This window comes from Prosopis cineraria, unplaced genomic scaffold (genome assembly GCF_029017545.1).
Source record: "Prosopis cineraria cultivar Desert tree isolate PC_DT_omini unplaced genomic scaffold, ASM2901754v1 PC4, whole genome shotgun sequence".
Classification (NCBI taxonomy): domain Eukaryota; kingdom Viridiplantae; phylum Streptophyta; class Magnoliopsida; order Fabales; family Fabaceae; genus Prosopis; species Prosopis cineraria.
The window spans coordinates 36,122,094-36,133,682 of NW_026555335.1; positions in this window are offsets into that span (position 1 = coordinate 36,122,094).

The following is an 11,589-nucleotide window of genomic DNA, read 5'->3' on the forward strand; positions in this document are numbered from 1 at the left end:
TATTTTAAGCATGCTGTAGGAATTTATTATCCTTAGGTACTGATTAATATATTAGTTGTGAAAAAAAAATAAATCTTGGATTATTTCGTCTCACGTGCCCCATGAGTCATGATCTTAATTATCGACCTATAGTTATATTCATTCTGTTTTGCCCACCAATTCCTAGTTAGGTTTAGATAAGTGAATTTTTTTTTTGTATGCACGTTTATACTACTACCAACTTTTGTTTGACCTTTTTCATGTGATATACCGTAAATTAAGCCATATGTTAGCTTCTTATAGGTTACTGCAATTATTAAATAACATAGAGTAAACTACACTTGCATTTTTTTTTGTTTTGTTTAAAATTACTCATACCTCTCTCATAATTTTCAAAGCTTACGTTTTAATTTAATTTCTAATACCATTAGGAATATTTTGTTAAAAATTTTAAAATCTTATTTTTTATTTGTAAGTATGTCAAAATTTAACATTATTATATTACCCTATATTATATTTTATCTACTCTTTCTCTCTCCCTAATTTAAAGAACTTTAAACAATTAAGCATGACAATATTTAAATAAAGATTTTTAAAATTTGTACTGAAGTTATAAAAATTAAAGAAGATAGACATAAATTGTATTTATCATTTATCTTATATTATATTAAAAATTTACTTAATTAATTTTTTATGTGCACGTTAAAAATATTATGTTTTATCACATTATGTATTTACATTAAAAAATTATTAAATAAATATTTTTTCATAACAAAAGAAATTAAAATATGAATAAAAAAGGTTAACAATACAATCACAATTTTTTTTATTAGAAAACTATAATGGTTTTTTAGATATGTGTGTGTGTTTGTTTTAGAGATGGGTATTTTGGTCCAATATATACATGACTTAATGATCAATTATAATTATTTGGATAAGAAGGCAATCTTAAAGTAGAAAGAAGATTTTTGTCGTTATATTATTAATTTTAGGAGAATTTGTATAAGTTTTTAAAGAAAATTTTTGCATGGATCCAATGTACCAGATCGTCAACCGCCTATCAAGTAAAATTACCTAGTTTAATTAAATAAAATTTTAGTTTTGATTATTTTTGATAATTTTATTTTTTGGAATAGAATGCCACTTCAACTTATTACCTTTTCTCTCTTTCATATAATCAATGGTCTAATTAAATTATATTTATAACATGTAAATTTATATTTTTTTTGCATAATGTATGGATAATTGATGTACAGGCCAAACAAAATTTTCTCATTTTTAATATAGAAGGAAGGTACTTCATATTTGTAATTGTAATTAAGATCAAAAAATAGGAATGTCGATATATTTTGTTCATCATTATAAGGCACACGAATATTGATGATCTCTAAGTTTAAGTATTTAATATATTAAATAAATGGATTTATCGTCAATTCATTCCTATTCTAACCTTTTTTATGGTTAACGTAATTATATAGCTATATGTTTGCTTCTTATAAGTTCATGTAATTATTAAATCATATAAGGAAATAAATAATGATGATGTTGAAAGCTAGAGACCGTCGTCCATATTTCCAACCGGGAATGAGTGCATATAAGGTATAAGCTTATCATTGCTTCCTGAGAATATTCTTAGAAATTTTGTTCAAGAGTCCATTAAAAAAAATAGCACAAAGTTATTATTAATTCATCCATAGATCTTCAAAATTATCATTATACTTATAATTTTTTACAAAGAAATATTTATGTAAAAAGTAATAATGTGTCACTTAAGTTTTGATATTCAATTTAATCTCTAGAACAATTATAATACTTAAGATCCTATAATAAAATTTATTTTTATTCTGAAGGCCATGGAAGCCCCATTATGTCAAGGCTGAAATTTATCATCATCTCAGTTTCAGTGTTGATCTTTTTTGCTACTGAGAAAGCCAGTTTTATTTTTTATTTTTTAATGTTTTGGCCGAAGTAGAAAGATCACCCATTAATCAGTCAATATCATACCTAAAATTATTTTGATGCGACATTATTTATTTATTTTTGGCCAATTGATCCGACATTATTGACAAGGACTAAAATTAATTGCATCCGCTAATCTCGTTAATATTATTGATGTATTCTCGTTTTCGTCAATTCCTAAATTCATTAACATTCCTGTCTCAGGAAAATGGGAAACAAACATAAAATACTTATAAAATGCTCCCCTCATCTTAAATTATAAGATATTTTTAAATAAAATTTCACATATCAATAAATCTTATTAAATACATTTAACAACCTTATTTTTCCAAAAAAAAATAAACTTCTCAAAATACCCATCATTTAATATATTAAAAAGAGAAGTGAAGAAAATTAGCCATAGAGAGAGAAAGGGTAATATCAAAATTGATATGTTTAATAAAATCTTAATTTGCTCAAAGTGTCTTATATTTTGGGACGAAAAAACTTTTTTAAAAATATCATATAATTTGAGATGGAGAGTATATTACAAGCTGTGCAATTTACAACAATTAATGAACAACACGTGTCTTTCTTATGATTTGACGAAATATTTTAATTTCTTTCTATTTTTTTTTTGTCTTCCATCAAACTCCATATAACTTTATTTGCTTAATATAATTGTGCATAGGCATGTCCTCCCATGCCAAGGAGGATGTATCTTTGAGTCCCAAAGAGGCAATTGTGCAAGGTGCGTGGATTTTCTTCCTATAAAAAAAAGTGTAAATATGGGTGGTTGGATATTATTGGGTAATTATTAAATACCAAAAAAAAAAGTTTGCTTAGTACATTCATGAAAAAATTGTTATACTTTTCAAAATTATTCTTACTAAAAGTCAAATGCTATATATATTTTTTCAGATGAATTAACTGCTCGTAATATTTAATTGTATATAAGGGTCAAATTTGAAGGAAAAAATAAATGCTGTAGAATATAGACAATACCAAATTGGACTTACATTGTATGCCTAGAAAAGCTTAGAAAAAAAGAGTTACATTGTGGATGGTAGGAGTTTTTACTTTGTTAGAATGATAAATATTTATGATCTATGAATATTCCATGGTTTTAAAAAAGGACTTCATGATAAACCATTCAAATTTCAAGATCCCAAAGTTTCGTGTTTAATTTGGTTCGAATAGAATTAATTCATCTTTTCTCAATATACGTATTCTTGCTTTAAGGCACATGGAAGTAACCTAATTGTAGGGATAGCACAAGGAAAGTACATATATTTCTCATCTTGAAGCAAACCGTACACGTGGATACTTAGTTTTGGATCTATTGTGTGTGTATTTTTTTTTTTTATTACAGTGGCTTATTAAACATGCCACATTGTGTTGCTGATTAATTAATTAATTGCTAGCTAGAGCGTTAAGCTTCAGTCATTAAAAGTTTTCCTCAGCTTAATTTTCCTCCTCAATAATTAAAATAAAATCTACGTGTGGCTGATTTTAAAAAACAACTACAAAGACACTTACCATTACACATAAAGAGATTCTCACCTGGCTTACCTAGGACTAATACTTTATGTAAATTAAATAACTCAGTTAAAATTAGGTAAAGATATTAAAATTTTAAAATTACTCCTAGTGATATCACCCAAAAAAAATTCTAGTGAAATTTATAAATGGAAGAGGTTGTTTAGTTAGTTAAAAATTTGTTTAGCTAGCTAGTTAACAAATCAATGTTTTAAATAAAGAGAAATTCTTATTATATGTTTAAAGTGTTTTTTTAATTAAATCAATATATATATTTATTTATTTATTTCATAATAAATTATTATTATATTATTATTATTAATATATTAAAATTTATTCATTTTGATTTGACTAAATAAAATATACTCCCTCTATTAAAAAATGTAAGGCATATTTAATTAAACCTCATCCCTAATAAAGTAGTTACTTGTCTTCAAACTAACTTTATATTTTTATATTTATCCTTATTTAATTGGTATTTTACTTTAAAATAATATAAAATAATTTATTCAATAGGAGGCACTTTAAAAAAAACAAAAATTATATCTTAAAAAATTAAAAATATTTTATATTTTTAAATATTTAACTCTTTAAAAATATTTTATTTTAAATAAAGTATTAAATATATAAAGATAAACCTAGACAAGTTCATCTCTTGAATAAAAGGACTTATATTAAATGCACGTTTGGTTGGAGGAGAAGGGATAGGGAGAAGGAGAGATTTAAATTGGTCCGATTTTAAAAAATTAGGGGAGTTGAGGTTAAAGGCTTTTAATTAATTTTTAATATTCTTTTATAAAATATTTTTTTGATAAAATTACCTTTATCGATAAAGTTGATAATATAACAAGGTAACAAGGACATAAATTTATATCTTGAAGTACTATGGTTCTAAAAGTGTCTCATAAATTAAAATAATTTTTTTACTAAAGTTTTACAACCCTTACTTATCTATTTTTTTTATGAACTCATTAGAATCTCTCCTTAATCTCTACCGAATATCGATGAGCGTGTAGTTTAATTGGTAAAAAAGTTGAATTAACTTTTGATAGTTTGCATACATATTTTTTAATAAAGACAAGAAGACTTATTAATTAACAATATCATCAAGGTTGATTAAGATTATCCACACCCTTGTGACTTTTTGACTTCTTGGTCTATATATTCACTTTTTTGTTGCAGCCGATACGCCGTAGGTCTAATATTGAACTTCAAAGAAACACTTCTAATAAAAAATAATATAATCTTTAATCTGTCTCAGATTTGTAATAAACTATCAAAACTATGTCGCATTAAATATCTATGAAAGCCACTGTTAAATTCCCGGAGGCTAGACGTCTAATACATCTCCACGTCACATGTCAGATGTCGCGTTTAATTTTTTTTTTTGGGTAAATACAAGAAATAACAGAGAGTTTCTGTCCAAGGTATCAAAAATAAAAAAAATAAAAAAATGGATAGACCTCTCTCAATTGCATACACATAAAATATAAGGTCTGTGATTTCTGTGTTACGTTTAAACACTGCATTTTCAATTATAACAATGCTACATTTTATAAAGTGAAGACAAATTTGATAAGTTAAGATTCTCAAATGATCTTGGCTATTTATTCGATTAGAAAAAACATAACCATTAATCTTTATAATTTTAACGTACTTTGGCATAAGTTATTATAATTTTTTTGTTGCTCCAGGTTTTTTTTTAGTTAACCAACTTACAATATTAGTTCCTCTAGTTTTGGATATGCCCAAAAAGGTGATGAAATGGTATTAACAATGTTAAATATATTGGCCTGTGACTCACACTGTTAATTTATACTGAGTGAAATTACGATTTAACAGAATAACAACGATGTCCGTCTTGTCTTGTTTCAGTTTTAGGTTTCAATATATTGAAGTGTAATTCCATCTGGGTACAAATATTAATGATGCTGGTCGAGTTATCATATTTAATATTATTAGTGTCACTTTATTATTCTTTTGGACATATTAAAAAATAAAAGGACTAATGTTACCACATGAATAAACCAAAAAGATTTGAAATATAAAGATCAATAGTTATATTTTTTTCCTTCTTTTGATTATCATGTCGCTGGATGGATCCTATATGGTCAAAGTTAAACAGACACCATTTCATGTCAAAATCCACCTCGTGATTTAATAACATGAGTTTGAATCTTAAAGCAAGTACAGAGGAAAGCTAAAGGGAAAAAAAAAATTGATATTCTCGTAATCTTCAAGCAAATGCAGCGATATCTATCAAAAAAATCTAAATTAATCTCATTAGAATTATTTCATAGTCGTATTAATTAGTTTAATAGATTAACCAGTCAAAGATTGTTCCGATCGCTTGAACTTTTATAATCCTACTTCTGTTGTAAGTATAAAGCTTTTTTCCCCCCTAGAAAGTTCTATGATCCAATATATTCCTTCATTGAAAAATATAATAAATTTTTAACTAAATCTCATCCTTTAATAAAGTTATTATTTATTTTTAAACTAATACCATCTTTTTATATTTGCTCATATTTAATAGAGTATTTCACTATAAAAAAATATAAAATAATTTATTTATTAGAAATACTTTTTAAAAAAAATATTCCATTCGTTCAAAAATGTAAGATATTTTTAATCGAATCTCACTCTTCAATAAAGTAGTTACCTAATTTCAAACTAACCCTATAGTTTTATAGTTACTCTTATTAAATACCGTATAATAAATATAAATTTATTATCAAATAGGGGCACCTTAAAAAAGGTAATGATTACACCTCAAAAAATTAAAAATATCTTATATTTTTGAACATCTAATTTTTTAAAAAATGCCTTACATTTTTAAACGGAGTGAGTAATAATTATACCTTGAAATAGTAAAAATGTTTAATATTTTTAAACAGCTAACTTCTTAAAAAAATATTTATATTTTTTATGGAGTATGTAGTGTATAAGGTTGGCAAAAAAAAATGTATAGGGTATTTTGCAAAATTGTAAGTGCGATTACTATTTTTTTAACTAAAATAAATTGTCCTCCTATTTCAAGAATGTATAAAAATTTAATGTTTTAAAAACTAAACTGAGGAGACTGTGGGCCTCAATTTTTTTTTTTGGTTCAACTAGTTTTAGGGTGATTGAATCGATAATGTAATAATTAAATAAAAATAATATTAAATAAGTATTATATATATATATATATTCACAATATGTTTATTTGTAACTAAAATAACCCAAATGCGCAGCAACATTCTAATTATAAGTTATACTTTTATAACTTGTCAAGTGAATTTTTGTTAAACCAAGTATGGGTAAGTGTGATGGTATTTGTATTTGTACTGTTGTGGTTAACATTTTTTCTAAAAAAATAATTTTAAATTATATTATATATATGTGAATGCTTTTAAAAAATGAAGTGGCCTTTGTAAAGGGGTGGAGCTAGGAATTTTATTAGGAATCAAGATGATAAAATATATATGACAAGATGAAGGAAGGTTAAATTTATATATGTTACTAACATAAAATAAATATTTTAATATATATATATATATATATATTCAATTTTATAAGTATATAATAAAAATAAATATATACATTTATTTTTTAAGTTTTGCATGTCAATTTTTTATGATATAAAAATTATTAATTATCATGTCTGCGATAAATTTTTTAACAATTTTTTTTCAATATAAACTATCATTAAATTAGTAAAAATTTTATATCTCCTATAAGCATTAAATTATTTAAATCTATTATTGAGATATAAATTTTGTTTAATTTAGGAAGCTCTATTACTTACTTTCTAAATTTACTATTTAATTATTTCAATTGATAATCATAATAAATAAATATATCAATACGGGAATGAAGCTCAACTGCGACAAAATATTTATGTTGATGAGATCAAATTATATAGAAATAAAAACTATTTATATCAGATTTTAATAGCTTGGTCATCGCCAAAAAAAAATAGAAGAATGTCTTAGCCATGACCTCCTAACCCTTGATTTTACGATAGAAATCAAGCATGTAATATCTTAAAATTTTTGTTGTAATGTTTGACAAATTTTAATAATAATAATTTTTATAATTTGTTCTATCTAATATAAAATCAAAGCAAAATTAAATAACATTAATATTTTAAGAGCATGTGTAGGCATGTAGCTTTGTCTTGGTAAAAATAAGTATTATATCATATAACAATTATATCTTCAAGTTATTAAAACAATTGCACTATACATACACAAAATATTATATATAAAATTGAATGAAAATTCTATTTAATATCTCAAAGCTTTTATAATATGGGGCTGAAAATATATAATTTTTATATTTTATTAAAAAATAAAAAGTTAGAGGTCATGTGCCCCCTTTTTCCTTGTCTCCATCATTGCCTTTATAAATAATCTAATGTTTTAATTTTTTTGATTTTTAAAAAGTTTTTTTATCTCTTTTTTTTTCAACTTCAAACCTGCCTTGATTTTTGAAAAATTGTGTTGGGCTCCAGCCCAAATCCAGGTTCTGGCTTAATGGAGGCTGAATCATGAAAATGATTTTTTTAATCAAAATTAAGCCGTTAACAAATTGACAAATTCGGTGGAATGGCCTGATCAGGTTCTGAAGGCATTGTTAAAATGACTTGCCTCCCATTAAAAACAAATAATTAGTCATTGATATTTAAAGAATGAACGGTAAAATGGGAGAGAATCTGATTTCGCGACGGGACCTAATTTACATGCTTTTGTGACTCATGCGGAATATCAATGTGGAACGAGCCTAACCTGATACCGAATTACCGACAATCACGCGCTTTTACGGAGCCCCACAAATTGGCATCCAATTAGTTATTTGCCGCCCTTTTTTGATTCGTTCAAACGAACTTTCAACATTCAATTTTCCCACTCGGAGACGGCTTCTTCAGTTATCTTTTCCTCACTCTCTCGTCGACTCGGCCTTCGTTTTTCAATCACTCCTCTGCTTCTAGAACATTCATCCAACCAGCAGCTAACTTCTAGTTTATGGATCGCGTTTCGCCTCCTCGCTTCCTAGGTAAAATTTGATTTACTTTTCGCCGGCAGATTATCATTGATTGGTGATTTCGATAACATTGTTTGACTCTCTTGAATTGATCGTATTCCTGTACCTTTCCTGTTGCTTCGAATCCTGGCCTCTGATTTTCTCAATTCTCTGGTTTTACGCTATTATTAATCAGATTTATCATTAATCTGGGTTTCCGAGTGCAGAGGATCTGTTTTTGTAAAACTTACCCTTTTGAATTTGAAGTCGGCCTATTGATGGATAAAAGAAATCCCAAGCCTATCTGCTTATAACTGGCCTTTTGTATCTCAGAAAATAAAGTGATGGTTGTAATGTTGATTTCATTGAATAATGGTTAGTATTTCAGGAACGCTGTAGGCACCTGCGATTCTTCACCATTCACTGTGTCATTTCAAATTTCGTTGATGTTTGGTATATCCACAAGACCACAAAAATGTTTGTTAGTCTGTCCTGATACATCTAATTATTCAAGTTAAATGCAAAATGTAAAGAAGTTAAATTCAATTTATGAGTGTGTTGAACTGTTTTATTGATTACATTTCTTTTAGTGTTATGTTGAACATGTCTTTTTATGGTCATTTTATGACGCAATTGAGTCATCTTTTTTGGTAGTTGACTCTGAATTCTTATAAGACAAACTTTTAATTTGTCAGTCGCAATATTGATAGCTTTCCATGCAGAACAATTCCAGCACGTGTTGAAAATATTTGAAGTGGGAGAAGTATTAAATTAAGAAAAAAATTTAGAAAAAGAGAGAAACTAATTATATATTTTTTACCAAATGAAATAAACTTTTATTGTACGTGCACCCTCAACTTAGGGTCTGCTTCACCTACACATTCCATTATAGAGGCTTAGTTTGGATTGAGAAAAAATGGGAAGGAGGAATACTTTTTTCTTGGGGGGGGGGACACTTCAAAAAATAATAAAAAATGTACTATTCTTAAGAGTGTTTTTTTTTGTTGAAAAAATAATAATAAAACCTTTTAAATTATATAAATGATAATTTGATCTCTCAAAATGTTATAATCTCACTGAAATTTTTAAAAACTTTTATGTTAATAAATTTTAAAATAAAAAGATCATTTTACCTTTATTGAAAATAACAAGCTCAATTATAATTTTTATTTTTTTGAATTGCAAAAATTGAATAACAAATCATAACTTGTCAATTGTAATTTTTTTTTGTTAAAAAAGAAGAGTCAATTACAACTTTAGTTTTGTAAATCGTAAAAGTTAAACAAAAAATCACAACTTGTTAAGTGTAATTTTTATTATAAAAATATAATTTATTAAAATATCAAAAATTGAATCACAACTTTTGTTTAAAAATAACAACTTTTATTCAAAGAATTGTAAGAATTCAAAAAGAAATTACAACTCGTTAATAAGGATAAAAATTATATTTTCAATTTAAAATTTATTGACATAGAAGTTATTAGGGACTTGAATGAAATTATAGTATTTCTAAGGATTAAATGTCATTTGTATAATTTAAAGGGATTTCATTGTCATTTTTTCAGTTTTCTTTCTTATTATTTTTTTTTCCTTTCTAAATTTCTTTCCATCCAAATTAAAGGCAAGAGCAACCTGACATAGTTATTGTTAGTATAGTTTGATGGCCCAACCTATTATGAGAATTAGGAGCCTCTTGTGGGTGTCTTTTGCCTAAAGCATCCTTATGGGGCAAGGTCAGTAATTTTGGCACAACTCATGCGAGAATGCGGCCAAGTCAAATAATACCTGATATAGTGGATGCTTTTATTACATTGCCGTTCAAATTAGTCGTCCTCAGGTTTCAAGGGAATTTATACAGGATGCTGAAGAAACATATCATGCATTTCCTCTTCAAAATTCTCTTCCCTGGGAAAATATGTCCATAATGTGAGCTGGAAGGTTTGCAATATGAAACTTTCTTCCAACTCTTTAAGTTGCCGAACGCTGACAATGTTTCATTGCTGATATTCCATAGCTAGAATCTGTTAGAAAATCATATGATATAGTTTCATGAGTGGTTCGAATCTGCTATACGAAAGTCAAAATTATATGAACGAATCCTCAAATTGTACGAGGAAAAATAGTTCGTTTTGTTTTCATCTCAAACACACTTTTTCATGAACGACAGAAGCAGTGAATAGTCATGCTACCAATAGCAGAATCCCAAGTCTGATCAGCAGCTAAGCATTAAATTTATACAGATTGAAAAATTTCACATGATTTTCAAACTTCAAGTGGAGGGGAAGCACTCACTGACTCGGGTTATTTTCAATTCATCAAAAATCATTAAGATTAGACAATTAGGCTAAATACCTCTTCTGATTCAGAAAAATACATTTTAATATACCAATAATTAATAAACTATAACAGTTATGCGAACAGGACAGCAAATATGAGGAGTCTGAGAAGTGAGAAGTTACCAAAGCAAGCAATATACCCTTGAGCCTCGCAGAAGAGTCCATGATGTGGATGCAGTCTTGTAGACGCAAGTTTGGAGAAGCTTTTATCAAAATGTCCCTGTCGATAAATAGGTTTTCTAGTGTAGCATCTGTGAATCATGCAAAGTTTGTTGAACATGTGAAGTTTGCTAAGGAAATAGTCGAACCACTTAAGGCTACATTCACACAGTCTATTTATGTTATCACTGGAAGAAATCAACTTGGGTGTCAAGGCTATGAAAAAATAATAATAATAACAAGCATAATGAAGTTTCTTGTGGATGAAATGGATTTGTTTTTGGAAATTAAGTGAGCATTTTTTGGGAAAAAATTGTGGTCAGATTTCAGGAATATGTTTCTGAGTCATTGAACATGTATCAAAGTCAATCAGGACTCAGAACACATGCCAGGCCTCCAATTGTTGAAGTGCCCTGCATCAAATTGTCCCTTCAACGTTTTGTCTTGATGTCATAGTGGCTTCATTTGAACCTGCAATTTTTGGGATAATGCTTTCTGGCTTTTAAACCCATTTGAAGGTGAATACTTTCTTCATGTTAATATTTTTGTATCAGACACTTGTCCTTTTAGCTGAGATTCCATAGATACCTTCCTGTTGATGTACCATGTAGAAAGAGGAATGAAAATATTA